Raw genomic sequence first — 27,599 nt, forward strand, 5'->3', positions numbered from 1 at the left:
GCAGGCCTAGGACGTAGCCACATGAAGCATCGCCTCTGCGCTCATTCGGAGGTGGGAGCCGGAGCCACACACAAAGGTCAAGGCAGCAGCGGCCTGATCCTCCGGGTGTGGCAGGTGGGAAGGAGCAAGAGGCTGAGGGCCTCCTCTGAGCATCACCAGCGGGTACCCAGGGATCTGATGGGAGAGCGGGATGAGTTCCCCATGATAGGGACTCACCCCGCTCCTGCATAACAAAGACTTGAGAGCTTTTAAATGCCCTCCCTTTTTAAAAAAGACACACTGATATATTATACACTTACACTGATTCACAGAACGGACTTTTAATGCCACAAAGGAGCACTTTGTTTTAACATGTCTTGTGTATTTTAAGGCAACAATTGTGTTTTTTTTTTTAATCTGTAAACACCTTTTATTGGATATGATGGTGTTTTTTTTATGGTGGATGGTTTTACAGATTTAACTACTGTATTGTTGCGGATGACATGTTGATTTTAAGTGTTTTCAAATTGTATTGTGGACTGTGTTCTGAATAAGTGTGAAAAATAGAGAAACTTGTGTCAATAAACTTTTTTCAAAAGAAAAAAATCTGTTCTTATCAGTTTAATATCTGATATGTCCTCTATATGGGGACAACATATTAAATGGATTTTTAGCCTCGGGAGCTGAAACAGGGGCTTGCTCCGTTCACTCCACGCATCGACCCGGTATTGCAGCGCCGCCGGGAACGGTGCACCCCTCTCCGGCCTTGTTGAAAATCAATCAGTGTTGCAGACCAAAGGCCTTGACAAACTTGACATTGCGGCACAGAATCGGCAGCAAGAAGAAGGCTGGCAAACCGCAGCGAGAGCTGCGCTTTGCATGGTCAGAAAAAGAGGCAAAACTGCCTCGCCGCGGCCGGTGCGCAATACCTGCTGAGTGTGCCCTGCATTTCCCCCCCGCGGTCCTCAACTGAAACAGAGAGTCTGGAAGCGCCCGAGTGTTTGTGACGTTTGGTGGCCTGCGCCCAACGAGCAGGCTTTTCTCTCTCCACAAACCGGTCGAGTAGAGCCTGGGATAATGTGGGGACGGGCGTGGCCAGGGATTTTGGTGCGCGATGAGCCAAGTGAGGCTCACCATGAGAAGAGTGCCTGGGACCACAGCTGTCTTGGCTGCTGTCGAGGAGAGGCGCTGTACTTACTCGGGTTTCTCTTCATAACGCACAAGTCTTTCGCCTTTTACTAAAGACTTCCGTGGAGAGGAACACCAATGAGTTGAAGATATTTTTGGCAGGCTTTGCCGTTTGGCTGAGCCTCGTGCATGTGTGAAAATCAATAAAGCCGGCCTTAACCAGACTCGGGGCTAAGCCACGGAGCGCTTGGGAGGAGCCGCTAAGCACAAGCCACTCCGCCGCGCAATGCAAATGGCACACCGCGACGAGTGTGAAGCGTGCCAGGAGGTGGGCTCAGGCAGCAGACGACTGGGGCTCATCGCTTCTCGGCCTTTTGGCTAAGATCAAGTGTAGTATCTGTTCTTATCAGTTTAATATCTGATATGTCCTCTATATGGGGACAACATATTAAATGGATTTTTAGCCTCGGGAGCTGAAACAGGGGCTTGCTCCGTTCACTCCACGCATCGACCCGGTATTGCAGCGCCGCCGGGAACGGTGCACCCCTCTCCGGCCTTGTTGAAAATCAATCAGTGTTGCAGACCAAAGGCCTTGACAAACTTGACATTGCGGCACAGAATCGGCAGCAAGAAGAAGGCTGGCAAACCGCAGCGAGAGCTGCGCTTTGCATGGTCAGAAAAAGAGGCAAAACTGCCTCGCCGCGGCCGGTGCGCAATACCTGCTGAGTGTGCCCTGCATTTCCCCCCCGCGGTCCTCAACTGAAACAGAGAGTCTGGAAGCGCCCGAGTGTTTGTGACGTTTGGTGGCCTGCGCCCAACGAGCAGGCTTTTCTCTCTCCACAAACCGGTCGAGTAGAGCCTGGGATAATGTGGGGACGGGCGTGGCCAGGGATTTTGGTGCGCGATGAGCCAAGTGAGGCTCACCATGAGAAGAGTGCCTGGGACCACAGCTGTCTTGGCTGCTGTCGAGGAGAGGCGCTGTACTTACTCGGGTTTCTCTTCATAACGCACAAGTCTTTCGCCTTTTACTAAAGACTTCCGTGGAGAGGAACACCAATGAGTTGAAGATATTTTTGGCAGGCTTTGCCGTTTGGCTGAGCCTCGTGCATGTGTGAAAATCAATAAAGCCGGCCTTAACCAGACTCGGGGCTAAGCCACGGAGCGCTTGGGAGGAGCCGCTAAGCACAAGCCACTCCGCCGCGCAATGCAAATGGCACACCGCGACGAGTGTGAAGCGTGCCAGGAGGTGGGCTCAGGCAGCAGACGACTGGGGCTCATCGCTTCTCGGCCTTTTGGCTAAGACAGCGATCACTCCCTGCAAGCGGGATTATTTTCTCATTGTGGAAGTAATCCTTTGCGACTTGGGAGACATTGTTGTATTGCTTCTTTGCACATTTTTGTTTGTTATTATTGCACATTTGCACAGTGGTTTGTTGGAGACATCTAAGAGCCTGTCAAGGTAAGAAAGCTTTTAGTTTTTTTTTGCTTTTTGCTGTCTTATTCTTGACTGGTTTTAGGTGTTTTTACAGCCTTTTTTTAGCTTGTATTTATTTAACTTATTGTATTTTATTCATCGTTGAAGTGTGGTGTCTCCAGCCATGTCGGCTGCCCGTGCCGGCATGCGGAGGCACCACAGTGTGCGTTTTACCTTTTTAGAAAGAGATGGAAAGCTCCTGGAGATGTCCAGATTGGACTTCTCCAGGAAGCTAATTCAAAAGGCCCTTGGCTTTTCCCCACAGCAATTGAACTGCGTACTGTCTCTTCCCTTCAACAAAGGTTTTGATATTAGTTTTGTTACCGCTGCAGTGCTACAAGAATTTTGGCAACGCTTTGAAAAGGTTAAGACCCAGTTTTCAGCATTCAACGTGGAGAAACTGACTGACAACTCTCTGAAAGTGGTTATTGTTAGGATGTTCAATGAAATGGTGAATGCTGAAGATATATGCATGTGGCTGGGTAGATACTGCACTGTGAAGGGCCAGGCTACCAAGGTGAGGGATGAAGATGGCATCTGGAACTGTGCCTGGAGGGTCCCCATTCAACAATGGCAGGACCCCCAGGGGTACCAGGGCCTGAGGCATCTCCCATCCATGGTAGTTCTTGGTGAGAACAGGGGCTACATTCACTACCAGGGCATGCCCAAGCTCTGCCGCAAGTGTGGTGAGCATGGACACCTGGCAGAGGCTTGCCAAAACATTGTTTGCGGTAAATGCAGAGAAATTGGGCACTCCTTTGAGGAGTGTCCCAATGGCAGAAAGTGCAATCTCTGTGGAGAGACAAATCACCTCTTCAGAGATTGCCCAATGTCTTTTGCCAACAAACTGAAAGCCCAAAGAAAACAAGACTCGGAAATTGAAAAAGAAAAAATATTAAAGGAAAATGGCCGAAATGTAACTGTCGAAGTGCTAATTGAAGAGGAGGGGCTGGGAAATTCAAATCTCCCGCCAAAATCTGTGGTTGGAGGAGAGGAGCCCGGTGAGGCGGGACAAGGGGAGGGGCCTGGCTTTAACCCAGCAGAGGGTGCTGCTGAGGGAGATGGGGAAAGCCAGGCAGCAGGTGGAGCTGGACAAGATGGCTCGACAGGCACTGACTCAGCCAATAGCCTCATTACAGTCGGGGAGGAACAAGAGGAAGGAGAGTCCAGTGACACCTCCCTCCCCAATACCCAGCCCAACCTCAAGAGAACTGCATCTGAACTGTCCAGCTCTGAGGCTGATGCAGCCTCGGAGAAGAAGGGAAGGGCTGAGCTTGACTCATACAGTTCCCCTGTGGAGCAGCTCAGAGCCTTCCCTTCCAGTTCACCCGATCAGTGCTCATTTCTTAATATAGCACTACAGTCAACTCCATTGGAAAAGCGTGCCGACATGGCTTTCCGGAGGAAAGAGTCTCAGGCCTCACCCCCCGATTGCATGGGGATAGTGAAATGAGATCCTTTTACATTCCTGAAAGTCTGGAAGTTTTAACAAGTAGTCTTTTAATTTTTTATTCCTTAAAATGTCATACCTGTTGTTTTTACCAATTATACTCATGACCCTCAACATTTCCACCCTCAATGTGAGAAGTGTGAGGTCGGGAGTTAGAGCCCAGACTGTTTTATCCTACCTAAATCCTTTTACGTCAGATGTGTTTTTATTACAGGAGTGCAATCTGCCCTTTTTAACAACCTACAGGAAATGGGAGGAGAAATGGCCACTCGGTCAATCCATGTGGAGTGGATCAAACCACAACAAGTCAGATGGAGTGGCCATTTTAATTAAAAACCCCTTGGTAGTGGTGAGGGGCAGCACTGTGGTGAGAGACGGACGGGCAGTTTTAGCACACTTGACATACATGGGGCAGGATTTTAACCTACTCAACGTATACGGTTTTAACGACAAAAATGACAGGTATGACCTTTTAGAAGAACTGCAGTCCCACATGCTAGGTAGGGTGCCTTTAGTGGTAGGAGGGGATTTTAATTGTGTTTTATCCAGAACAGATAGACGGGGAGCAGGGGAAGATTTTAAAGTAGATAAAACATCGGTTTTACTGCAAGACATCTGCAAGGATTTTAAGCTACAAGACTGTTTTAAATCCATGCATCCTAGAGAGGAGGGCTTCACCTGGTTCAGTGGTGACGGCACCAAAGCCTCTCGCATTGACTATGTTTTTACACGGGACTGCCCACCAACTGATGCTAGATTGACCCCCGTTTTCTTTTCTGATCACGCAATGCTGTCATGCACCCTGACACTCTCTTCTGGTGTGACTGTAGGAAGTGGTCTGTGGAAGCTCAACTGCTCCCTGTTAGAGGACAGGGAGATAGTTGGACAATACAGGGAGCAGTATAGCCAATGGCAGACCCTTCAAGACTTTTACGATTCACGTGCACACTGGTGGGAGTGGGTGAAGACAAAGACTAAGGCTTTTTTTAGACAGGCAGGGAGAAAGAAAAAAGATAAGGAAAAAAGATGCATGTTGGGACTGCAGAAAAGACTACAGAGATATTTTAAACTTGTGAACCAAGGATTTGATTTTAATGACGACATTTTAGAAGTCAAAAAACAAATGTCAAAATTAGCTGAAATAAAGAGTCAGGGTATCATTTTAAGAAGCAAAGAGAGAGAAAGAGAAGAAGGAGAAAAATGCACACGATACTTTTTTAAGAAGATAGCTAGCAGAAGTGGGGTTTTAACAAAGCTAAAAAAAGAAGACGGGTTTTTAACTGCTAACACAAACGAACTTATTGAAACAGTGGAACTCTTTTACAATAAATTATATGAAAAAAAAGACATAGAGACAGACATTACAGAACAGGTTTTAGAATACATTGATAGGACGGTGGAGGAAAGTGTGCTTTTAACCCAGGATTTTACCCTTTTAGAGTTAGGTAAATGTTTAAAAAATTTTAAGAAGGGGAAGTCCCCAGGACAAGATGGACTTCCCCTGGAATTTTATCTGACCTTTTGGGATATCCTTGCACATGACCTACTTACTGTTTTTAATGACTTTGAACGACTAGACCTGTTACCTGAGAGCTTTAGAGTAGGGATAGTGACATTAATCCACAAAAAAGAGGACCAGACTGACCTGAAAAACTGGAGACCAATAACGCTTTTAAACTTTGACTGCAAACTTTTTAGCAAACTTTTATCAACACGTTTATCTTTGGTTTTAGGGGAGGTGATCCACCCGGATCAAGCCTGTGCCATCCCGGGGAGGAAGATCACCGACAGCCTCGTACTGATCAGAGACACCATCTGTTACGCGAGAGACAGAGACATTCGGCTTGTATTGCTAAATTTAGACTTTGAAAAAGCCTTCGATCGGGTCTCGCACCAGTACCTATTTCAGGTACTGCAAAAAATGGGGTTTCCTGAGAGGGTCATAGCGTGGGTGGGTTTGCTCTACCGGGGAATCAACAGCAAAATCCTTGTAAATGGGCAACTTACCAAAGCAGTGAATATATGCTGCGGTGTCCGTCAGGGTTGTCCGTTATCTGCCCTCCTTTACGTTATATGTGTGGAACCATTGGCACAGATCTTGAGAAGGGACAAATGGATCAATGGGGTGTCAATTCCGGGGAGTGGGGGCTTGGTCACAAAATGCCTTTTATACATGGATGATGTCAATGTTTTATGTACAGACCTTTTAGCTGTAAACAGGACCATGGACTTGACGGACTGGTATGGACGGGCCTCTGGAGCCAGACTTAACCGCGACAAGACCCAAGCCCAATTTTACGGACCATGGACAGTGACCGAGACCACAGGACTCCCTCTGACTGTGACCCTGACTGACATGAAAATACTCGGGGTAAAATTTGACGGGGAAGGGGGTGGGAGGAGCAATTGGCTTGACGCGATAGGGAAAGTTAGAAAGAGACTGGGATACTGGAGACTAAGGGGACTGACAATGGAAGGCAAGGTTTTAGTCATAAAAGCTGTGATTTTACCCTTGTTTTTACTAATCAGTTCTGTTTTTATCCCGCCTCGTAGAGTGCTTTTAGATCTCGATCGAGCCATTTTTTACTTTCTGTGGGGGTCCAAGTGGGAGCGACTTAGAAGAAACGTCATGAAGATGCCAAAAACAAAAGGAGGGAAAGATGTTCCAGACCTCCACCTGTTTTTAGGAAGCCAATACACCACACTGCACCTCAAATATGCCACATCCCCATCCAGAGATCACAAGACATCTGCCATGGCAAGATTCTGGATGGGGTCTTACCTCAGGACACTCAAGTTTTTACCTGTCGATCTTAGAGCACCTGTGTCTTTTAAACTGCCCACGGCCTATGATTTTATACGCAAATTTTTAAAAGATTTTAACTTGGAACAGGAGGAGCTGTCACTTTTAACCAACCACCGCTCTCTTCTCTCTCTTGTGCAGGAGCGGGAGCCAGTGAGTCCGGTGCGCGGGCTCGCAATCGGCGAGCCCTCAAGTGTTTGGCGCAATGTCAACCATCCCGTTCTCCCAAACAGATTACGGGATCTCTCCTGGATGGTAGCTCATGAGGTCCTCCCGGTCAGGTCCGTGATGCACTCCCGGGGCATGTCACCATCCGCCATCTGCCCCCGACCGGGTTGTGGCGCGCCCGAGTCGGCGAGGCACTTGTTCTGGGAGTGCAGCGCTGCCATTGACCTGTGGGCAATGGCCGGCTCCCAGCAATTCCCGTACTTGCCAGCAGGGGAGGTCCTAGATGCACAACTAGTGCTCTACGGGGTGAGCCAGAAGAAAAGAACAACAGAGGAATTCTCCAAGCTCTGGCTCACCCTGGCCGCCATGAAAGACGCTATATGGACCTCCAGAAACCTGCTGGCGAGAAAGCGCATGCAGATCCCCCCCGTGGCTACGATCCAAATGGCTGCAGCGACGGTCCAGGCAGCCGTCGCTGCTGGCGGCAGGCCTAGGACGTAGCCACATGAAGCATCGCCTCTGCGCTCATTCGGAGGTGGGAGCCGGAGCCACACACAAAGGTCAAGGCAGCAGCGGCCTGATCCTCCGGGTGTGGCAGGTGGGAAGGAGCAAGAGGCTGAGGGCCTCCTCTGAGCATCACCAGCGGGTACCCAGGGATCTGATGGGAGAGCGGGATGAGTTCCCCATGATAGGGACTCACCCCGCTCCTGCATAACAAAGACTTGAGAGCTTTTAAATGCCCTCCCTTTTTAAAAAAGACACACTGATATATTATACACTTACACTGATTCACAGAACGGACTTTTAATGCCACAAAGGAGCACTTTGTTTTAACATGTCTTGTGTATTTTAAGGCAACAATTATGTTTTTTTTTTTTTAATCTGTAAACACCTTTTATTGGATATGATGGTGTTTTTTTTATGGTGGATGGTTATACAGATTTAACTACTGTATTGTTGCGGATGACATGTTGATTTTAAGTGTTTTCAAATTGTATTGTGGACTGTGTTCTGAATAAGTGTGAAAAATAGAGAAACTTGTGTCAATAAACTTTTTTAAAAAAAAAAAAAAAAAAAAAAAAATCTGTTCTTATCAGTTTAATATCTGATATGTCCTCTATATGGGGACAACATATTAAATGGATTTTTAGCCTCGGGAGCTGAAACAGGGGCTTGCTCCGTTCACTCCACGCATCGACCCGGTATTGCAGCGCCGCCGGGAACGGTGCACCCCTCTCCGGCCTTGTTGAAAATCAATCAGTGTTGCAGACCAAAGGCCTTGACAAACTTGACATTGCGGCACAGAATCGGCAGCAAGAAGAAGGCTGGCAAACCGCAGCGAGAGCTGCGCTTTGCATGGTCAGAAAAAGAGGCAAAACTGCCTCGCCGCGGCCGGTGCGCAATACCTGCTGAGTGTGCCCTGCATTTCCCCCCCGCGGTCCTCAACTGAAACAGAGAGTCTGGAAGCGCCCGAGTGTTTGTGACGTTTGGTGGCCTGCGCCCAACGAGCAGGCTTTTCTCTCTCCACAAACCGGTCGAGTAGAGCCTGGGATAATGTGGGGACGGGCGTGGCCAGGGATTTTGGTGCGCGATGAGCCAAGTGAGGCTCACCATGAGAAGAGTGCCTGGGACCACAGCTGTCTTGGCTGCTGTCGAGGAGAGGCGCTGTACTTACTCGGGTTTCTCTTCATAACGCACAAGTCTTTCGCCTTTTACTAAAGACTTCCGTGGAGAGGAACACCAATGAGTTGAAGATATTTTTGGCAGGCTTTGCCGTTTGGCTGAGCCTCGTGCATGTGTGAAAATCAATAAAGCCGGCCTTAACCAGACTCGGGGCTAAGCCACGGAGCGCTTGGGAGGAGCCGCTAAGCACAAGCCACTCCGCCGCGCAATGCAAATGGCACACCGCGACGAGTGTGAAGCGTGCCAGGAGGTGGGCTCAGGCAGCAGACGACTGGGGCTCATCGCTTCTCGGCCTTTTGGCTAAGATCAAGTGTAGTATCTGTTCTTATCAGTTTAATATCTGATATGTCCTCTATATGGGGACAACATATTAAATGGATTTTTAGCCTCGGGAGCTGAAACAGGGGCTTGCTCCGTTCACTCCACGCATCGACCCGGTATTGCAGCGCCGCCGGGAACGGTGCACCCCTCTCCGGCCTTGTTGAAAATCAATCAGTGTTGCAGACCAAAGGCCTTGACAAACTTGACATTGCGGCACAGAATCGGCAGCAAGAAGAAGGCTGGCAAACCGCAGCGAGAGCTGCGCTTTGCATGGTCAGAAAAAGAGGCAAAACTGCCTCGCCGCGGCCGGTGCGCAATACCTGCTGAGTGTGCCCTGCATTTCCCCCCCGCGGTCCTCAACTGAAACAGAGAGTCTGGAAGCGCCCGAGTGTTTGTGACGTTTGGTGGCCTGCGCCCAACGAGCAGGCTTTTCTCTCTCCACAAACCGGTCGAGTAGAGCCTGGGATAATGTGGGGACGGGCGTGGCCAGGGATTTTGGTGCGCGATGAGCCAAGTGAGGCTCACCATGAGAAGAGTGCCTGGGACCACAGCTGTCTTGGCTGCTGTCGAGGAGAGGCGCTGTACTTACTCGGGTTTCTCTTCATAACGCACAAGTCTTTCGCCTTTTACTAAAGACTTCCGTGGAGAGGAACACCAATGAGTTGAAGATATTTTTGGCAGGCTTTGCCGTTTGGCTGAGCCTCGTGCATGTGTGAAAATCAATAAAGCCGGCCTTAACCAGACTCGGGGCTAAGCCACGGAGCGCTTGGGAGGAGCCGCTAAGCACAAGCCACTCCGCCGCGCAATGCAAATGGCACACCGCGACGAGTGTGAAGCGTGCCAGGAGGTGGGCTCAGGCAGCAGACGACTGGGGCTCATCGCTTCTCGGCCTTTTGGCTAAGATCAAGTGTAGTATCTGTTCTTATCAGTTTAATATCTGATATGTCCTCTATATGGGGACAACATATTAAATGGATTTTTAGCCTCGGGAGCTGAAACAGGGGCTTGCTCCGTTCACTCCACGCATCGACCCGGTATTGCAGCGCCGCCGGGAACGGTGCACCCCTCTCCGGCCTTGTTGAAAATCAATCAGTGTTGCAGACCAAAGGCCTTGACAAACTTGACATTGCGGCACAGAATCGGCAGCAAGAAGAAGGCTGGCAAACCGCAGCGAGAGCTGCGCTTTGCATGGTCAGAAAAAGAGGCAAAACTGCCTCGCCGCGGCCGGTGCGCAATACCTGCTGAGTGTGCCCTGCATTTCCCCCCCGCGGTCCTCAACTGAAACAGAGAGTCTGGAAGCGCCCGAGTGTTTGTGACATTTGGTGGCCTGCGCCCAACGAGCAGGCTTTTCTCTCTCCACAAACCGGTCGAGTAGAGCCTGGGATAATGTGGGGACGGGCGTGGCCAGGGATTTTGGTGCGCGATGAGCCAAGTGAGGCTCACCATGAGAAGAGTGCCTGGGACCACAGCTGTCTTGGCTGCTGTCGAGGAGAGGCGCTGTACTTACTCGGGTTTCTCTTCATAACGCACAAGTCTTTCGCCTTTTACTAAAGACTTCCGTGGAGAGGAACACCAATGAGTTGAAGATATTTTTGGCAGGCTTTGCCGTTTGGCTGAGCCTCGTGCATGTGTGAAAATCAATAAAGCCGGCCTTAACCAGACTCGGGGCTAAGCCACGGAGCGCTTGGGAGGAGCCGCTAAGCACAAGCCACTCCGCCGCGCAATGCAAATGGCACACCGCGACGAGTGTGAAGCGTGCCAGGAGGTGGGCTCAGGCAGCAGACGACTGGGGCTCATCGCTTCTCGGCCTTTTGGCTAAGATCAAGTGTAGTATCTGTTCTTATCAGTTTAATATCTGATATGTCCTCTATATGGGGACAACATATTAAATGGATTTTTAGCCTCGGGAGCTGAAACAGGGGCTTGCTCCGTTCACTCCACGCATCGACCCGGTATTGCAGCGCCGCCGGGAACGGTGCACCCCTCTCCGGCCTTGTTGAAAATCAATCAGTGTTGCAGACCAAAGGCCTTGACAAACTTGACATTGCGGCACAGAATCGGCAGCAAGAAGAAGGCTGGCAAACCGCAGCGAGAGCTGCGCTTTGCATGGTCAGAAAAAGAGGCAAAACTGCCTCGCCGCGGCCGGTGCGCAATACCTGCTGAGTGTGCCCTGCATTTCCCCCCCCGCGGTCCTCAACTGAAACAGAGAGTCTGGAAGCGCCCGAGTGTTTGTGACGTTTGGTGGCCTGCGCCCAACGAGCAGGCTTTTCTCTCTCCACAAACCGGTCGAGTAGAGCCTGGGATAATGTGGGGACGGGCGTGGCCAGGGATTTTGGTGCGCGATGAGCCAAGTGAGGCTCACCATGAGAAGAGTGCCTGGGACCACAGCTGTCTTGGCTGCTGTCGAGGAGAGGCGCTGTACTTACTCGGGTTTCTCTTCATAACGCACAAGTCTTTCGCCTTTTACTAAAGACTTCCGTGGAGAGGAACACCAATGAGTTGAAGATATTTTTGGCAGGCTTTGCCGTTTGGCTGAGCCTCGTGCATGTGTGAAAATCAATAAAGCCGGCCTTAACCAGACTCGGGGCTAAGCCACGGAGCGCTTGGGAGGAGCCGCTAAGCACAAGCCACTCCGCCGCGCAATGCAAATGGCACACCGCGACGAGTGTGAAGCGTGCCAGGAGGTGGGCTCAGGCAGCAGACGACTGGGGCTCATCGCTTCTCGGCCTTTTGGCTAAGATCAAGTGTAGTATCTGTTCTTATCAGTTTAATATCTGATATGTCCTCTATATGGGGACAACATATTAAATGGATTTTTAGCCTCGGGAGCTGAAACAGGGGCTTGCTCCGTTCACTCCACGCATCGACCCGGTATTGCAGCGCCGCCGGGAACGGTGCACCCCTCTCCGGCCTTGTTGAAAATCAATCAGTGTTGCAGACCAAAGGCCTTGACAAACTTGACATTGCGGCACAGAATCGGCAGCAAGAAGAAGGCTGGCAAACCGCAGCGAGAGCTGCGCTTTGCATGGTCAGAAAAAGAGGCAAAACTGCCTCGCCGCGGCCGGTGCGCAATACCTGCTGAGTGTGCCCTGCATTTCCCCCCCCGCGGTCCTCAACTGAAACAGAGAGTCTGGAAGCGCCCGAGTGTTTGTGACGTTTGGTGGCCTGCGCCCAACGAGCAGGCTTTTCTCTCTCCACAAACCGGTCGAGTAGAGCCTGGGATAATGTGGGGACGGGCGTGGCCAGGGATTTTGGTGCGCGATGAGCCAAGTGAGGCTCACCATGAGAAGAGTGCCTGGGACCACAGCTGTCTTGGCTGCTGTCGAGGAGAGGCGCTGTACTTACTCGGGTTTCTCTTCATAACGCACAAGTCTTTCGCCTTTTACTAAAGACTTCCGTGGAGAGGAACACCAATGAGTTGAAGATATTTTTGGCAGGCTTTGCCGTTTGGCTGAGCCTCGTGCATGTGTGAAAATCAATAAAGCCGGCCTTAACCAGACTCGGGGCTAAGCCACGGAGCGCTTGGGAGGAGCCGCTAAGCACAAGCCACTCCGCCGCGCAATGCAAATGGCACACCGCGACGAGTGTGAAGCGTGCCAGGAGGTGGGCTCAGGCAGCAGACGACTGGGGCTCATCGCTTCTCGGCCTTTTGGCTAAGACAGTGATCACTCCCTGCAAGCGGGATTATTTTCTCATTGTGGAAGTAATCCTTTGCGACTTGGGAGACATTGTTGTATTGCTTCTTTGCACATTTTTGTTTGTTATTATTGCACATTTGCACAGTGGTTTGTTGGAGACATCTAAGAGCCTGTCAAGGTAAGAAAGCTTTTAGTTTTTTTTTTTTGCTTTTTGCTGTCTTATTCTTGACTGGTTTTAGGTGTTTTTACAGCCTTTTTTTAGCTTGTATTTATTTAACTTATTGTATTTTATTCATCGTTGAAGTGTGGTGTCTCCAGCCATGTCGGCTGCCCGTGCCGGCATGCGGAGGCACCACAGTGTGCGTTTTACCTTTTTAGAAAGAGATGGAAAGCTCCTGGAGATGTCCAGATTGGACTTCTCCAGGAAGCTAATTCAAAAGGCCCTTGGCTTTTCCCCACAGCAATTGAACTGCGTACTGTCTCTTCCCTTCAACAAAGGTTTTGATATTAGTTTTGTTACCGCTGCAGTGCTACAAGAATTTTGGCAACGCTTTGAAAAGGTTAAGACCCAGTTTTCAGCATTCAACGTGGAGAAACTGACTGACAACTCTCTGAAAGTGGTTATTGTTAGGATGTTCAATGAAATGGTGAATGCTGAAGATATATGCATGTGGCTGGGTAGATACTGCACTGTGAAGGGCCAGGCTACCAAGGTGAGGGATGAAGATGGCATCTGGAACTGTGCCTGGAGGGTCCCCATTCAACAATGGCAGGACCCCCAGGGGTACCAGGGCCTGAGGCATCTCCCATCCATGGTAGTTCTTGGTGAGAACAGGGGCTACATTCACTACCAGGGCATGCCCAAGCTCTGCCGCAAGTGTGGTGAGCATGGACACCTGGCAGAGGCTTGCCAAAACATTGTTTGCGGTAAATGCAGAGAAATTGGGCACTCCTTTGAGGAGTGTCCCAATGGCAGAAAGTGCAATCTCTGTGGAGAGACAAATCACCTCTTCAGAGATTGCCCAATGTCTTTTGCCAACAAACTGAAAGCCCAAAGAAAACAAGAATCGGAAATTGAAAAAGAAAAAATATTAAAGGAAAATGGCCGAAATGTAACTGTCGAAGTGCTAATTGAAGAGGAGGGGCTGGGAAATTCAAATCTCCCGCCAAAATCTGTGGTTGGAGGAGAGGAGCCCGGTGAGGCGGGACAAGGGGAGGGGCCTGGCTTTAACCCAGCAGAGGGTGCTGCTGAGGGAGATGGGGAAAGCCAGGCAGCAGGTGGAGCTGGACAAGATGGCTCGACAGGCACTGACTCAGCCAATAGCCTCATTACAGTCGGGGAGGAACAAGAGGAAGGAGAGTCCAGTGACACCTCCCTCCCCAATACCCAGCCCAACCTCAAGAGAACTGCATCTGAACTGTCCAGCTCTGAGGCTGATGCAGCCTCGGAGAAGAAGGGAAGGGCTGAGCTTGACTCATACAGTTCCCCTGTGGAGCAGCTCAGAGCCTTCCCTTCCAGTTCACCCGATCAGTGCTCATTTCTTAATATAGCACTACAGTCAACTCCATTGGAAAAGCGTGCCGACATGGCTTTCCGGAGGAAAGAGTCTCAGGCCTCACCCCCCGATTGCATGGGGATAGTGAAATGAGATCCTTTTACATTCCTGAAAGTCTGGAAGTTTTAACAAGTAGTCTTTTAATTTTTTATTCCTTAAAATGTCATACCTGTTGTTTTTACCAATTATACTCATGACCCTCAACATTTCCACCCTCAATGTGAGAAGTGTGAGGTCGGGAGTTAGAGCCCAGACTGTTTTATCCTACCTAAATTCTTTTACGTCAGATGTGTTTTTATTACAGGAGTGCAATCTGCCCTTTTTAACAACCTACAGGAAATGGGAGGAGAAATGGCCACTCGGTCAATCCATGTGGAGTGGATCAAACCACAACAAGTCAGATGGAGTGGCCATTTTAATTAAAAACCCCTTGGTAGTGGTGAGGGGCAGCACTGTGGTGAGAGACGGACGGGCAGTTTTAGCACACTTGACATACATGGGGCAGGATTTTAACCTACTCAACGTATACGGTTTTAACGACAAAAATGACAGGTATGACCTTTTAGAAGAACTGCAGTCCCACATGCTAGGTAGGGTGCCTTTAGTGGTAGGAGGGGATTTTAATTGTGTTTTATCCAGAACAGATAGACGGGGAGCAGGGGAAGATTTTAAAGTAGATAAAACATCGGTTTTACTGCAAGACATCTGCAAGGATTTTAAGCTACAAGACTGTTTTAAATCCATGCATCCTAGAGAGGAGGGCTTCACCTGGTTCAGTGGTGACGGCACCAAAGCCTCTCGCATTGACTATGTTTTTACACGGGACTGCCCACCAACTGATGCTAGATTGACCCCCGTTTTCTTTTCTGATCACGCAATGCTGTCATGCACCCTGACACTCTCTTCTGGTGTGACTGTAGGAAGTGGTCTGTGGAAGCTCAACTGCTCCCTGTTAGAGGACAGGGAGATAGTTGGACAATACAGGGAGCAGTATAGCCAATGGCAGACCCTTCAAGACTTTTACGATTCACGTGCACACTGGTGGGAGTGGGTGAAGACAAAGACTAAGACTTTTTTTAGACAGGCAGGGAGAAAGAAAAAAGATAAGGAAAAAAGATGCATGTTGGGACTGCAGAAAAGACTACAGAGATATTTTAAACTTGTGAACCAAGGATTTGATTTTAATGACGACATTTTAGAAGTCAAAAAACAAATGTCAAAATTAGCTGAAATAAAGAGTCAGGGTATCATTTTAAGAAGCAAAGAGAGAGAAAGAGAAGAAGGAGAAAAATGCACACGATACTTTTTTAAGAAGATAGCTAGCAGAAGTGGGGTTTTAACAAAGCTAAAAAAAGAAGACGGGTTTTTAACTGCTAACACAAACGAACTTATTGAAACAGTGGAACTCTTTTACAATAAATTATATGGAAAAAAAGACATAGAGACAGACATTACAGAACAGGTTTTAGAATACATTGATAGGACGGTGGAGGAAAGTGTGCTTTTAACCCAGGATTTTACCCTTTTAGAGTTAGGTAAATGTTTAAAAAATTTTAAGAAGGGGAAGTCCCCAGGACAAGATGGACTTCCCCTGGAATTTTATCTGACCTTTTGGGATATCCTTGCACATGACCTACTTACTGTTTTTAATGACTTTGAACGACTAGACCTGTTACCTGAGAGCTTTAGAGTAGGGATAGTGACATTAATCCACAAAAAAGAGGACCAGACTGACCTGAAAAACTGGAGACCAATAACGCTTTTAAACTTTGACTGCAAACTTTTTAGCAAACTTTTATCAACACGTTTATCTTTGGTTTTAGGGGAGGTGATCCACCCGGATCAAGCCTGTGCCATCCCGGGGAGGAAGATCACCGACAGCCTCGTACTGATCAGAGACACCATCTGTTACGCGAGAGACAGAGACATTCGGCTTGTATTGCTAAATTTAGACTTTGAAAAAGCCTTCGATCGGGTCTCGCACCAGTACCTATTTCAGGTACTGCAAAAAATGGGGTTTCCTGAGAGGGTCATAGCGTGGGTGGGTTTGCTCTACCGGGGAATCAACAGCAAAATCCTTGTAAATGGGCAACTTACCAAAGCAGTGAATATATGCTGCGGTGTCCGTCAGGGTTGTCCGTTATCTGCCCTCCTTTACGTTATATGTGTGGAACCATTGGCACAGATCTTGAGAAGGGACAAATGGATCAATGGGGTGTCAATTCCGGGGAGTGGGGGCTTGGTCACAAAATGCCTTTTATACATGGATGATGTCAATGTTTTATGTACAGACCTTTTAGCTGTAAACAGGACCATGGACTTGACGGACTGGTATGGACGGGCCTCTGGAGCCAGACTTAACCGCGACAAGACCCAAGCCCAATTTTACGGACCATGGACAGTGACCGAGACCACAGGACTCCCTCTGACTGTGACCCTGACTGACATGAAAATACTCGGGGTAAAATTTGACGGGGAAGGGGGTGGGAGGAGCAATTGGCTTGACGCGATAGGGAAAGTTAGAAAGAGACTGGGATACTGGAGACTAAGGGGACTGACAATGGAAGGCAAGGTTTTAGTCATAAAAGCTGTGATTTTACCCTTGTTTTTACTAATCAGTTCTGTTTTTATCCCGCCTCGTAGAGTGCTTTTAGATCTCGATCGAGCCATTTTTTACTTTCTGTGGGGGTCCAAGTGGGAGCGACTTAGAAGAAACGTCATGAAGATGCCAAAAACAAAAGGAGGGAAAGATGTTCCAGACCTCCACCTGTTTTTAGGAAGCCAATACACCACACTGCACCTCAAATATGCCACATCCCCATCCAGAGATCACAAGACATCTGCCATGGCAAGATTCTGGATGGGGTCTTACCTCAGGACACTCAAGTTTTTACCTGTCGATCTTAGAGCACCTGTGTCTTTTAAACTGCCCACGGCCTATGATTTTATACGCAAATTTTTAAAAGATTTTAACTTGGAACAGGAGGAGCTGTCACTTTTAACCAACCACCGCTCTCTTCTCTCTCTTGTGCAGGAGCGGGAGCCAGTGAGTCCGGTGCGCGGGCTCGCAATCGGCGAGCCCTCAAGTGTTTGGCGCAATGTCAACCATCCCGTTCTCCCAAACAGATTACGGGATCTCTCCTGGATGGTAGCTCATGAGGTCCTCCCGGTCAGGTCCGTGATGCACTCCCGGGGCATGTCACCATCCGCCATCTGCCCCCGACCGGGTTGTGGCGCGCCCGAGTCGGCGAGGCACTTGTTCTGGGAGTGCAGCGCTGCCATTGACCTGTGGGCAATGGCCGGCTCCCAGCAATTCCCGTACTTGCCAGCAGGGGAGGTCCTAGATGCACAACTAGTGCTCTACGGGGTGAGCCAGAAGAAAAGAACAACAGAGGAATTCTCCAAGCTCTGGCTCACCCTGGCCGCCATGAAAGACGCTATATGGACCTCCAGAAACCTGCTGGCGAGAAAGCGCATGCAGATCCCCCCCGTGGCTACGATCCAAATGGCTGCAGCGACGGTCCAGGCAGCCGTCGCTGCTGGCGGCAGGCCTAGGACGTAGCCACATGAAGCATCGCCTCTGCGCTCATTCGGAGGTGGGAGCCGGAGCCACACACAAAGGTCAAGGCAGCAGCGGCCTGATCCTCCGGGTGTGGCAGGTGGGAAGGAGCAAGAGGCTGAGGGCCTCCTCTGAGCATCACCAGCGGGTACCCAGGGATCTGATGGGAGAGCGGGATGAGTTCCCCATGATAGGGACTCACCCCGCTCCTGCATAACAAAGACTTGAGAGCTTTTAAATGCCCTCCCTTTTTAAAAAAGACACACTGATATATTATACACTTACACTGATTCACAGAACGGACTTTTAATGCCACAAAGGAGCACTTTGTTTTAACATGTCTTGTGTATTTTAAGGCAACAATTGTGTTTTTTTTTTAATCTGTAAACACCTTTTATTGGATATGATGGTGTTTTTTTTTTATGGTGGATGGTTTTACAGATTTAACTACTGTATTGTTGCGGATGACATGTTGATTTTAAGTGTTTTCAAATTGTATTGTGGACTGTGTTCTGAATAAGTGTAAAAAATAGAGAAACTTGTGTCAATAAACTTTTTTCAAAAGAAAAATCTGTTCTTATCAGTTTAATATCTGATATGTCCTCTATATGGGGACAACATATTGAATGGATTTTTAGCCTCGGGAGCTGAAACAGGGGCTTGCTCCGTTCACTCCACGCATCGACCCGGTATTGCAGCGCCGCCGGGAACGGTGCACCCCTCTCCGGCCTTGTTGAAAATCAATCAGTGTTGCAGACCAAAGGCCTTGACAAACTTGACATTGCGGCACAGAATCGGCAGCAAGAAGAAGGCTGGCAAACCGCAGCGAGAGCTGCGCTTTGCATGGTCAGAAAAAGAGGCAAAACTGCCTCGCCGCGGCCGGTGCGCAATACCTGCTGAGTGTGCCCTGCATTTCCCCCCCGCGGTCCTCAACTGAAACAGAGAGTCTGGAAGCGCCCGAGTGTTTGTGACGTTTGGTGGCCTGCGCCCAACGAGCAAGCTTTTCTCTCTCCACAAACCGGTCGAGTAGAGCCTGGGATAATGTGGGGACGGGCGTGGCCAGGGATTTTGGTGCGCGATGAGCCAAGTGAGGCTCACCATGAGAAGAGTGCCTGGGACCACAGCTGTCTTGGCTGCTGTCGAGGAGAGGCGCTGTACTTACTCGGGTTTCTCTTCATAACGCACAAGTCTTTCGCCTTTTACTAAAGACTTCCGTGGAGAGGAACACCAATGAGTTGAAGATATTTTTGGCAGGCTTTGCCGTTTGGCTGAGCCTCGTGCATGTGTGAAAATCAATAAAGCCGGCCTTAACCAGACTCGGGGCTAAGCCACGGAGCGCTTGGGAGGAGCCGCTAAGCACAAGCCACTCCGCCGCGCAATGCAAATGGCACACCGCGACGAGTGTGAAGCGTGCCAGGAGGTGGGCTCAGGCAGCAGACGACTGGGGCTCATCGCTTCTCGGCCTTTTGGCTAAGATCAAGTGTAGTATCTGTTCTTATCAGTTTAATATCTGATATGTCCTCTATATGGGGACAACATATTAAATGGATTTTTAGCCTCGGGAGCTGAAACAGGGGCTTGCTCCGTTCACTCCAAGCATCGACCCGGTATTGCAGCGCCACCGGGAACGGTGCACCCCTCTCCGGCCTTGTTGAAAATCAATCAGTGTTGCAGACCAAAGGCCTTGACAAACTTGACATTGCGGCACAGAATCGGCAGCAAGAAGAAGGCTGGCAAACCGCAGCGAGAGCTGCGCTTTGCATGGTCAGAAAAAGAGGCAAAACTGCCTCGCCGCGGCCGGTGCGCAATACCTGCTGAGTGTGCCCTGCATTTCCCCCCCGCGGTCCTCAACTGAAACAGAGAGTCTGGAAGCGCCCGAGTGTTTGTGACGTTTGGTGGCCTGCGCCCAACGAGCAGGCTTTTCTCTCTCCACAAACCGGTCGAGTAGAGCCTGGGATAATGTGGGGACGGGCGTGGCCAGGGATTTTGGTGCGCGATGAGCCAAGTGAGGCTCACCATGAGAAGAGTGCCTGGGACCACAGCTGTCTTGGCTGCTGTCGAGGAGAGGCGCTGTACTTACTCGGGTTTCTCTTCATAACGCACAAGTCTTTCGCCTTTTACTAAAGACTTCCGTGGAGAGGAACACCAATGAGTTGAAGATATTTTTGGCAGGCTTTGCCGTTTGGCTGAGCCTCGTGCATGTGTGAAAATCAATAAAGCCGGCCTTAACCAGACTCGGGGCTAAGCCACGGAGCGCTTGGGAGGAGCCGCTAAGCACAAGCCACTCCGCCGCGCAATGCAAATGGCACACCGCGACGAGTGTGAAGCGTGCCAGGAGGTGGGCTCAGGCAGCAGACGACTGGGGCTCATCGCTTCTCGGCCTTTTGGCTAAGATCAAGTGTAGTATCTGTTCTTATCAGTTTAATATCTGATATGTCCTCTATATGGGGACAACATATTAAATGGATTTTTAGCCTCGGGAGCTGAAACAGGGGCTTGCTCCGTTCACTCCACGCATCGACCCGGTATTGCAGCGCCGCCGGGAACGGTGCACCCCTCTCCGGCCTTGTTGAAAATCAATCAGTGTTGCAGACCAAAGGCCTTGACAAACTTGACATTGCGGCACAGAATCGGCAGCAAGAAGAAGGCTGGCAAACCGCAGCGAGAGCTGCGCTTTGCATGGTCAGAAAAAGAGGCAAAACTGCCTCGCCGCGGCCGGTGCGCAATACCTGCTGAGTGTGCCCTGCATTTCCCCCCCGCGGTCCTCAACTGAAACAGAGAGTCTGGAAGCGCCCGAGTGTTTGTGACGTTTGGTGGCCTGCGCCCAACGAGCAGGCTTTTCTCTCTCCACAAACCGGTCGAGTAGAGCCTGGGATAATGTGGGGACGGGCGTGGCCAGGGATTTTGGTGCGCGATGAGCCAAGTGAGGCTCACCATGAGAAGAGTGCCTGGGACCACAGCTGTCTTGGCTGCTGTCGAGGAGAGGCGCTGTACTTACTCGGGTTTCTCTTCATAACGCACAAGTCTTTCGCCTTTTACTAAAGACTTCCGTGGAGAGGAACACCAATGAGTTGAAGATATTTTTGGCAGGCTTTGCCGTTTGGCTGAGCCTCGTGCATGTGTGAAAATCAATAAAGCCGGCCTTAACCAGACTCGGGGCTAAGCCACGGAGCGCTTGGGAGGAGCCGCTAAGCACAAGCCACTCCGCCGCGCAATGCAAATGGCACACCGCGACGAGTGTGAAGCGTGCCAGGAGGTGGGCTCAGGCAGCAGACGACTGGGGCTCATCGCTTCTCGGCCTTTTGGCTAAGACAGCGATCACTCCCTGCAAGCGGGATTATTTTCTCATTGTGGAAGTAATCCTTTGCGCCTTGGGAGACATTGTTCATTGCATCTTTGCACTTTTGTGTTTGTTATTTTTTGCATATTTGCACAGTGGTTTGTTGGAGACATCTGAAAACCGGTCAAGGTAAGAAAGCTTTTAGTTCTTTTACTTTTGGTTGTCTTATTCTTGTCTGGTTTTAGGTGTTTTTACAGCCTTTTTTTAGCCTCTATTTATTTAACTTATTGTATTTTATTCATCGTTGAAGTGTGGTGTCTCCAGCCATGTCGGCTGCCCGTGCCGGCATGCGGAGGCACCACAGTGTGCGTTTTACTTTCTTAGAAAGAGATGGAAAGCTCCTGGAGATGTCCAGATTGGACTTCTCCAGGAAGCTAATCCAAAAGGCCCTTGGCTTTTCCCCACAGCAATTGAACTGCGTATTGTCTCTTCCCTTCAACAAAGGTTTTGATATTAGTTTTGTTACCGCTGCAGTGCTACAAGAATTTTGGCAACGCTTTGAAAAGGTTAAGACCCAGTTTTCAGCATTCAACGTGGAGAAACTGACTGACAACTCTCTGAAAGTGGTTATTGTTAGGATGTTCAATGAAATGGTGAATGCTGAAGATATATGTATGTGGCTGGGTAGATACTGCACTGTGAAGGGCCAGGCTACCAAGGTGAGGGATGAAGATGGCATCTGGAACTGTGCCTGGAGGGTCCCCATTCAACAATGGCAGGACCCCCAGGGGTACCAGGGCCTGAGGCATCTCCCATCCATGGTAGTTCTTGGTGAGAACAGGGGCTACATTCACTACCAGGGCATGCCCAAGCTCTGCCGCAAGTGTGGTGAGCATGGACACCTGGCAGAGGCTTGCCAAAACATTGTTTGCGGTAAATGCAGAGAAATTGGGCACTCCTTTGAGGAGTGTCCCAATGGCAGAAAGTGCAATCTCTGTGGAGAGACAAATCACCTCTTCAGAGATTGCCCATTGTCATTTGCCAACAAACTGAAAGCCCAAAGAAAACAAGACTCGGAAATTGAAAAAGAAAAAATATTAAAGGAAAATGGCCGAAATGTAACTGTCGAAGTGCTAATTGAAGAGGAGGGGCTGGGAAATTCAAATCTCCCGCCAAAATCTGTGGTTGGAGGAGAGGAGCCCGGTGAGGTGGGACAAGGGGAGGGGCCTGGCTTTAACCCAGCAGAGGGTGCTGCTGAGGGAGATGGGGAAAGCCAGGCAGCAGGTGGAGCTGGACAAGATGGCTCGACAGGCACTGACTCAGCCAATAGCCTCATTACAGTCGGGGAGGAACAGGAGGAAGGAGAGTCCAGTGACACCTCCCTCCCCAATACCCAGCCCAACCTCAAGAGAACTGCATCTGAACTGTCCAGCTCTGAGGCTGATGCAGCCTCAGAGAAGAAGGGAAGGGCTGAGCTTGACTCATACAGTTCCCCTGTGGAGCAGCTCAGAGCCTTCCCTTCCAGTTCACCCAATCAGTGCTCATTTCTTAATATAGCACTACAGTCAACTCCATTGGAAAAGCGTGCCGACATTGCTTTCCGGAGGAAAGAGTCTCAGGCCTCACCCCCCGATTGCATGGGGATAGTGAAATGAGATCCTTTTACATTACTGAAAGTCTGGAAGTTTTAACAGTAGTCTTTTCATTTTTTATTCCTTAAAATGTCATACCTGTTGTTTTTAACAATCATACTCATGACCCTCAACATTTCCACCCTCAATGTGAGAAGTGTGAGGTCGGGAGTTAGAGCCCAGACTGTTTTATCCTACCTAAATTCTTTTACGTCAGATGTGTTTTTATTACAGGAGTGCAATCTGCCCTTTTTAACAACCTACAGGAAATGGGAGGAGAAATGGCCACTCGGTCAATCCATGTGGAGTGGATCAAACCACAACAAGTCCGATGGAGTGGCCATTTTAATTAAAAACCCCTTGGTAGTGGTGAGGGGCAGCACTGTGGTGAGAGACGGACGGGCAGTTTTAGCACACTTGACATACATGGGGCAGGATTTTAACCTACTCAACGTATACGGTTTTAACGACAAAAATGACAGGTATGACCTTTTAGAAGAACTGCAGTCCCACATGCTAGGTAGGGTGCCTTTAGTGGTAGGAGGGGATTTTAATTGTGTTTTATCCAGAACAGATAGACGGGGAGCAGGGGAAGATTTTAAAGTAGATAAAACATTGGTTTTACTGCAAGACATCTGCAAGGATTTTAAGTTACAAGACTGTTTTAAATCCATGCATCCTAGAGAGGAGGGCTTCACCTGGTTCAGTGGTGATGGCACCAAAGCCTCTCGCATTGACTACGTTTTTACACGGGACTGCCCACCAACTGATGCTAGATTGACCCCTGTTTTCTTTTCTGATCACGCAATGCTGTCATGCACCCTGACACTCTCTTCTGGTGTGACTGTAGGAAGTGGTCTGTGGAAGCTCAACTGCTCCCTGTTAGAGGACAGGGAGATAGTTGGACAATACAGGGAGCAGTATAGCCAATGGCAGACCCTTCAAGACTTTTACGATTCACGTGCACACTGGTGGGAGTGGGTGAAGACAAAGACTAAGACTTTTTTTAGACAGGCAGGGAGAAAGAAAAAAGATAAGGAAAAAAGATGCATGTTGGGACTGCAGAAAAGACTACAGAGATATTTTAAACTTGTGAACCAAGGATTTGATTTTAATGAAGACATTTTAGAAGTCAAAAAGCAAATGTCAAAATTAGCCGAAATAAAGAGTCAGGGTATCATTTTAAGAAGCAAAGAGAGAGAAAGAGAAGAAGGAGAAAAATGCACACGATACTTTTTTAAGAAGATAGCTAGCAGAAGTGGGGTTTTAACAAAGCTAAAAAAAGAAGATGGGTTTTTAACTGCTAACACAAACGAACTAATTGAAACAGTGGAACTCTTTTACAATAAATTATATGAAAAAAAAGACATAGAGACAGACATTACAGAACAGGTTTTAGAATACATTGATAGGACGGTGGAGGAAAATGTGCTTTTAACCCAGGATTTTACCCTTTTAGAGTTAGGTAAATGTTTAAAAAATTTTAAGAAGGGGAAGTCCCCAGGACAAGATGGACTTCCCCTGGAATTTTATCTGACCTTTTGGGATATCCTTGCACATGACCTACTTACTGTTTTTAATGACTTTGAACGACTAGACCTGTTACCTGAGAGCTTTAGAGTAGGGATAGTTACGTTAATCCACAAAAAAGAGGACCAGACTGACCTGAAAAACTGGAGACCAATAACGCTTTTAAACTTTGACTGCAAACTTTTTAGCAAACTTTTATCAACACGTTTATCTTTGGTTTTAGGGGAGGTGATCCACCCGGATCAAGCCTGTGCCATCCCGGGGAGGAAGATCACCGACAGCCTCGTACTGATCAGAGACACCATCTGTTACGCGAGAGACAGAGACATTCGGCTTGTATTGCTAAATTTAGACTTTGAAAAAGCCTTCGATCGGGTCTCGCACCAGTACCTATTTCAGGTACTGCAAAAAATGGGGTTTCCTGAGAGGGTCATAGCGTGGGTGGGATTGCTCTACCGGGGAATCAACAGCAAAATCCTTGTAAACGGGCAACTTACCGAAGCAGTGAATATATGCTGCGGTGTCCGTCAGGGTTGTCCGTTATCTGCCCTCCTTTACGTTATATGTGTGGAACCATTGGCACAGATCTTGAGAAGGGACAAATGGATCAATGGGGTGTCAATTCCGGGGAGTGGGGGCTTGGTCACAAAATGTCTTTTATACATGGATGATGTCAACGTTTTATGTACAGACCTTTTAGCTGTAAACAGGACCATGGACTTGACGGACTGGTACGGACGGGCCTCTGGAGCCAGACTTAACCGCGACAAGACCCAAGCCCAATTTTACGGACCATGGACAGTGACCGAGACCACAGGACTCCCTCTGACTGTGACCCTGACTGACATGAAAATACTCGGGGTAAAATTTGACGGGGAAGGGGGTGGGAGGAGCAATTGGCTTGACGTGATAGGGAAAGTTAGAAAGAGACTGGGATACTGGAGACTAAGGGGACTGACAATGGAAGGCAAGGTTTTAATCATAAAAGCTGTGATTTTACCCTTGTTTTTACTAATCAGTTCTGTTTTTATCCCGCCTCGTAGAGTGCTTTTAGATCTAGATCGAGCCATTTTTTACTTTCTGTGGGGGTCCAAGTGGGAGCGAGTCGGAAGAAAAGTCATGAAGATGCCAAAAACAAAAGGAGGGAAAGATGTTCCAGACCTCCACTTGTTTTTAGGAAGCCAATACACCACACTGCACCTCAAATACGCCACATCCCCATCCAGAGATCACAAGACATCTGCCATGGCAAGATTCTGGATGGGGTCTTACCTCAGGACACTCAAGTTTTTACCTGTTGATCTTAGAGCACCTGTGTCTTTTAAACTGCCCACGGCCTATGATTTTATACGCAAATTTTTAAAAGATTTTAACTTGGAACAGGAGGAGCTGTCACTTTTAACCAACCACCGCTCTCTTCTCTCTCTTGTGCAGGAGCGGGAGCCAGTGAGTCCGGTGCGTGGGCTCGCAATCGGCGAGCCCTCAAGTGTTTGGCACAATGTCAACCATCCCTCTCTCCCAAACAGACTACGGGATCTCTCCTGGATGGTAGCTCATGAGGTCCTCCCGGTCAGGTCCGTGATGCACTCCCGGGGCATGTCACCATCCGCCATCTGCCCCCGACCGGGTTGTGGCGCGCCCGAGTCGGCGAGGCACTTGTTCTGGGAGTGCAGCGCTGCCATTGACCTGTGGGCAATGGCCGGCTCCCAGCAATTCCCGTACTTGCCAGCAGGGGAGGTCCTAGATGCACAACAAGTGCTCTACGGGGTGAGCCAGAAGAAAAGGACAACAGAGGAATTCTCCAAGCTCTGGCTCACCCTGGCCGCCATGAAAGACGCTATATGGACCTCCAGAAACCTGCTGGCGAGAAAGCGCATGCAGATCCCCCCCGTGGCTACGATCCAAATGGCCGCAGCGACGGTCCAGGCAGCCGTCGCTGCTGGCGGCAGGCCTAGGACGTAGCCACATGAAGCATCGCCTCTGCGCTCATTCGGAGGTGGGAGCCGGAGCCACACACAAAGGTCAAGGCAGCAGCGGCCTGATCCTCCGGGTGTGGCAGGTGGGAAGGAGCAAGAGGTTGAGGGCCTCCTCTGAGCATCACCAGCGGGGCCCCAGGGGTCTGATGGGAGAGTGGGATGAGTTCCCCATGATAGGGACTCACCCCGCTCCTGCATAACAAAGACTTGAGAGCTTTTAAATGCCCTCCCCTTTTAAAAAGACACACTGATATACAATACACTTACACTGATTCACAGAACGGACTTTTAATGCCACAAAAGAGCACTTTTTTTTTAACATGTCTTGTGTATTTTAAAGCAACAATTGTGTTTTTTTTTAATCTGTAAACACCTTTTATTGGATCTGATGGTGTTTTTATGGTGGATGGTTTTACAGATTTAACTACTGTATTGTTGCGAATGACATGTTGTTTTTAATTGTTTTTTTTTAAGTGCTGTAAGATCAAATTGTATTGTGGACTGTGATCTGAATGAGTGTGAAACAGAGAAAATTGTGTCAATAAACTTTTTTCAAAAGAAAAAAATCTGTTCTTATCAGTTTAATATCTGATATGTCCTCTATATGGGGACAACATATTAAATGGATTTTTAGCCTCGGGAGCTGAAACAGGGGCTTGCTCCGTTCACTCCACGCATCGACCCGGTATTGCAGCGCCGCCGGGAACGGTGCACCCCTCTCCGGCCTTGTTGAAAATCAATCAGTGTTGCAGACCAAAGGCCTTGACAAACTTGACATTGCGGCACAGAATCGGCAGCAAGAAGAAGGCTGGCAAACCGCAGCGAGAGCTGCGCTTTGCATGGTCAGAAAAAGAGGCAAAACTGCCTCGCCGCGGCCGGTGCGCAATACCTGCTGAGTGTGCCCTGCATTTCCCCCCCGCGGTCCTCAACTGAAACAGAGAGTCTGGAAGCGCCCGAGTGTTTGTGACGTTTGGTGGCCTGCGCCCAACGAGCAGGCTTTTCTCTCTCCACAAACCGGTCGAGTAGAGCCTGGGATAATGTGGGGACGGGCGTGGCCAGGGATTTTGGTGCGCGATGAGCCAAGTGAGGCTCACCATGAGAAGAGTGCCTGGGACCACAGCTGTCTTGGCTGCTGTCGAGGAGAGGCACTGTACTTACTCGGGTTTCTCTTCATAACGCACAAGTCTTTCGCCTTTTACTAAAGACTTCCGTGGAGAGGAACACCAATGAGTTGAAGATATTTTTGGCAGGCTTTGCCGTTTGGCTGAGCCTCGTGCATGTGTGAAAATCAATAAAGCCGGCCTTAACCAGACTCGGGGCTAAGCCACGGAGCGCTTGGGAGGAGCCGCTAAGCACAAGCCACTCCGCCGCGCAATGCAAATGGCACACCGCGACGAGTGTGAAGCGTGCCAGGAGGTGGGCT

General features: G+C 49.3%; 21 non-coding genes and 1 pseudogene across 21 annotated transcripts; all 22 read left to right on the top strand.

Annotated features, from left to right (window-relative positions):
• The first annotated feature begins 548 nt into the window (after nucleotides 1-548).
• On the top strand, nucleotides 549-738 carry LOC140993053 (U2 spliceosomal RNA). Its single transcript, XR_012178566.1, has one exon. It is a non-coding gene; the product is annotated as a U2 spliceosomal RNA (small nuclear RNA).
• Nucleotides 739-1,173: 435 nt separating this feature from the next.
• LOC140992584 (U5 spliceosomal RNA) lies at nucleotides 1,174-1,288 on the top strand. Its single transcript, XR_012178154.1, has one exon. It is a non-coding gene; the product is annotated as a U5 spliceosomal RNA (small nuclear RNA).
• A 177-nt stretch (nucleotides 1,289-1,465) lies between these two features.
• Nucleotides 1,466-1,656, top strand: LOC140992988 (U2 spliceosomal RNA). Its single transcript, XR_012178508.1, has one exon. It is a non-coding gene; the product is annotated as a U2 spliceosomal RNA (small nuclear RNA).
• A 435-nt stretch (nucleotides 1,657-2,091) lies between these two features.
• Nucleotides 2,092-2,206, top strand: LOC140992585 (U5 spliceosomal RNA). The gene has a single exon (XR_012178155.1). It is a non-coding gene; the product is annotated as a U5 spliceosomal RNA (small nuclear RNA).
• Nucleotides 2,207-8,050: 5,844 nt separating this feature from the next.
• Nucleotides 8,051-8,238, top strand: LOC140993058 (U2 spliceosomal RNA). The gene has a single exon (XR_012178567.1). It is a non-coding gene; the product is annotated as a U2 spliceosomal RNA (small nuclear RNA).
• A 435-nt stretch (nucleotides 8,239-8,673) lies between these two features.
• On the top strand, nucleotides 8,674-8,788 carry LOC140992586 (U5 spliceosomal RNA). Its single transcript, XR_012178156.1, has one exon. It is a non-coding gene; the product is annotated as a U5 spliceosomal RNA (small nuclear RNA).
• A 177-nt stretch (nucleotides 8,789-8,965) lies between these two features.
• Nucleotides 8,966-9,156, top strand: LOC140992989 (U2 spliceosomal RNA). Its single transcript, XR_012178509.1, has one exon. It is a non-coding gene; the product is annotated as a U2 spliceosomal RNA (small nuclear RNA).
• Nucleotides 9,157-9,591: 435 nt separating this feature from the next.
• LOC140992588 (U5 spliceosomal RNA) lies at nucleotides 9,592-9,706 on the top strand. Its single transcript, XR_012178157.1, has one exon. It is a non-coding gene; the product is annotated as a U5 spliceosomal RNA (small nuclear RNA).
• A 177-nt stretch (nucleotides 9,707-9,883) lies between these two features.
• Nucleotides 9,884-10,074, top strand: LOC140992990 (U2 spliceosomal RNA). The gene has a single exon (XR_012178510.1). It is a non-coding gene; the product is annotated as a U2 spliceosomal RNA (small nuclear RNA).
• A 435-nt stretch (nucleotides 10,075-10,509) lies between these two features.
• Nucleotides 10,510-10,624, top strand: LOC140992589 (U5 spliceosomal RNA). Its single transcript, XR_012178158.1, has one exon. It is a non-coding gene; the product is annotated as a U5 spliceosomal RNA (small nuclear RNA).
• Nucleotides 10,625-10,801: 177 nt separating this feature from the next.
• LOC140992991 (U2 spliceosomal RNA) lies at nucleotides 10,802-10,992 on the top strand. Its single transcript, XR_012178511.1, has one exon. It is a non-coding gene; the product is annotated as a U2 spliceosomal RNA (small nuclear RNA).
• A 436-nt stretch (nucleotides 10,993-11,428) lies between these two features.
• Nucleotides 11,429-11,543, top strand: LOC140992590 (U5 spliceosomal RNA). The gene has a single exon (XR_012178159.1). It is a non-coding gene; the product is annotated as a U5 spliceosomal RNA (small nuclear RNA).
• A 177-nt stretch (nucleotides 11,544-11,720) lies between these two features.
• On the top strand, nucleotides 11,721-11,911 carry LOC140992992 (U2 spliceosomal RNA). Its single transcript, XR_012178512.1, has one exon. It is a non-coding gene; the product is annotated as a U2 spliceosomal RNA (small nuclear RNA).
• A 436-nt stretch (nucleotides 11,912-12,347) lies between these two features.
• LOC140992591 (U5 spliceosomal RNA) lies at nucleotides 12,348-12,462 on the top strand. Its single transcript, XR_012178160.1, has one exon. It is a non-coding gene; the product is annotated as a U5 spliceosomal RNA (small nuclear RNA).
• A 5,832-nt stretch (nucleotides 12,463-18,294) lies between these two features.
• LOC140993051 (U2 spliceosomal RNA) lies at nucleotides 18,295-18,482 on the top strand. Its single transcript, XR_012178565.1, has one exon. It is a non-coding gene; the product is annotated as a U2 spliceosomal RNA (small nuclear RNA).
• Nucleotides 18,483-18,917: 435 nt separating this feature from the next.
• On the top strand, nucleotides 18,918-19,032 carry LOC140992593 (U5 spliceosomal RNA). Its single transcript, XR_012178162.1, has one exon. It is a non-coding gene; the product is annotated as a U5 spliceosomal RNA (small nuclear RNA).
• A 177-nt stretch (nucleotides 19,033-19,209) lies between these two features.
• Nucleotides 19,210-19,400, top strand: LOC140992815 (U2 spliceosomal RNA). The gene has a single exon (XR_012178352.1). It is a non-coding gene; the product is annotated as a U2 spliceosomal RNA (small nuclear RNA).
• Nucleotides 19,401-19,835: 435 nt separating this feature from the next.
• Nucleotides 19,836-19,950, top strand: LOC140992594 (U5 spliceosomal RNA). Its single transcript, XR_012178163.1, has one exon. It is a non-coding gene; the product is annotated as a U5 spliceosomal RNA (small nuclear RNA).
• A 177-nt stretch (nucleotides 19,951-20,127) lies between these two features.
• LOC140992993 (U2 spliceosomal RNA) lies at nucleotides 20,128-20,318 on the top strand. The gene has a single exon (XR_012178513.1). It is a non-coding gene; the product is annotated as a U2 spliceosomal RNA (small nuclear RNA).
• A 435-nt stretch (nucleotides 20,319-20,753) lies between these two features.
• On the top strand, nucleotides 20,754-20,868 carry LOC140992595 (U5 spliceosomal RNA). The gene has a single exon (XR_012178164.1). It is a non-coding gene; the product is annotated as a U5 spliceosomal RNA (small nuclear RNA).
• Nucleotides 20,869-26,717: 5,849 nt separating this feature from the next.
• On the top strand, nucleotides 26,718-26,895 carry LOC140993054 (U2 spliceosomal RNA; annotated as a pseudogene).
• A 435-nt stretch (nucleotides 26,896-27,330) lies between these two features.
• On the top strand, nucleotides 27,331-27,445 carry LOC140992596 (U5 spliceosomal RNA). The gene has a single exon (XR_012178165.1). It is a non-coding gene; the product is annotated as a U5 spliceosomal RNA (small nuclear RNA).
• The last annotated feature ends 154 nt before the right edge of the window (nucleotides 27,446-27,599 follow it).

Source organism: Pagrus major, chromosome 24 (assembly GCF_040436345.1).
Source record: "Pagrus major chromosome 24, Pma_NU_1.0".
In the NCBI taxonomy this organism is placed as follows: domain Eukaryota; kingdom Metazoa; phylum Chordata; class Actinopteri; order Spariformes; family Sparidae; genus Pagrus; species Pagrus major.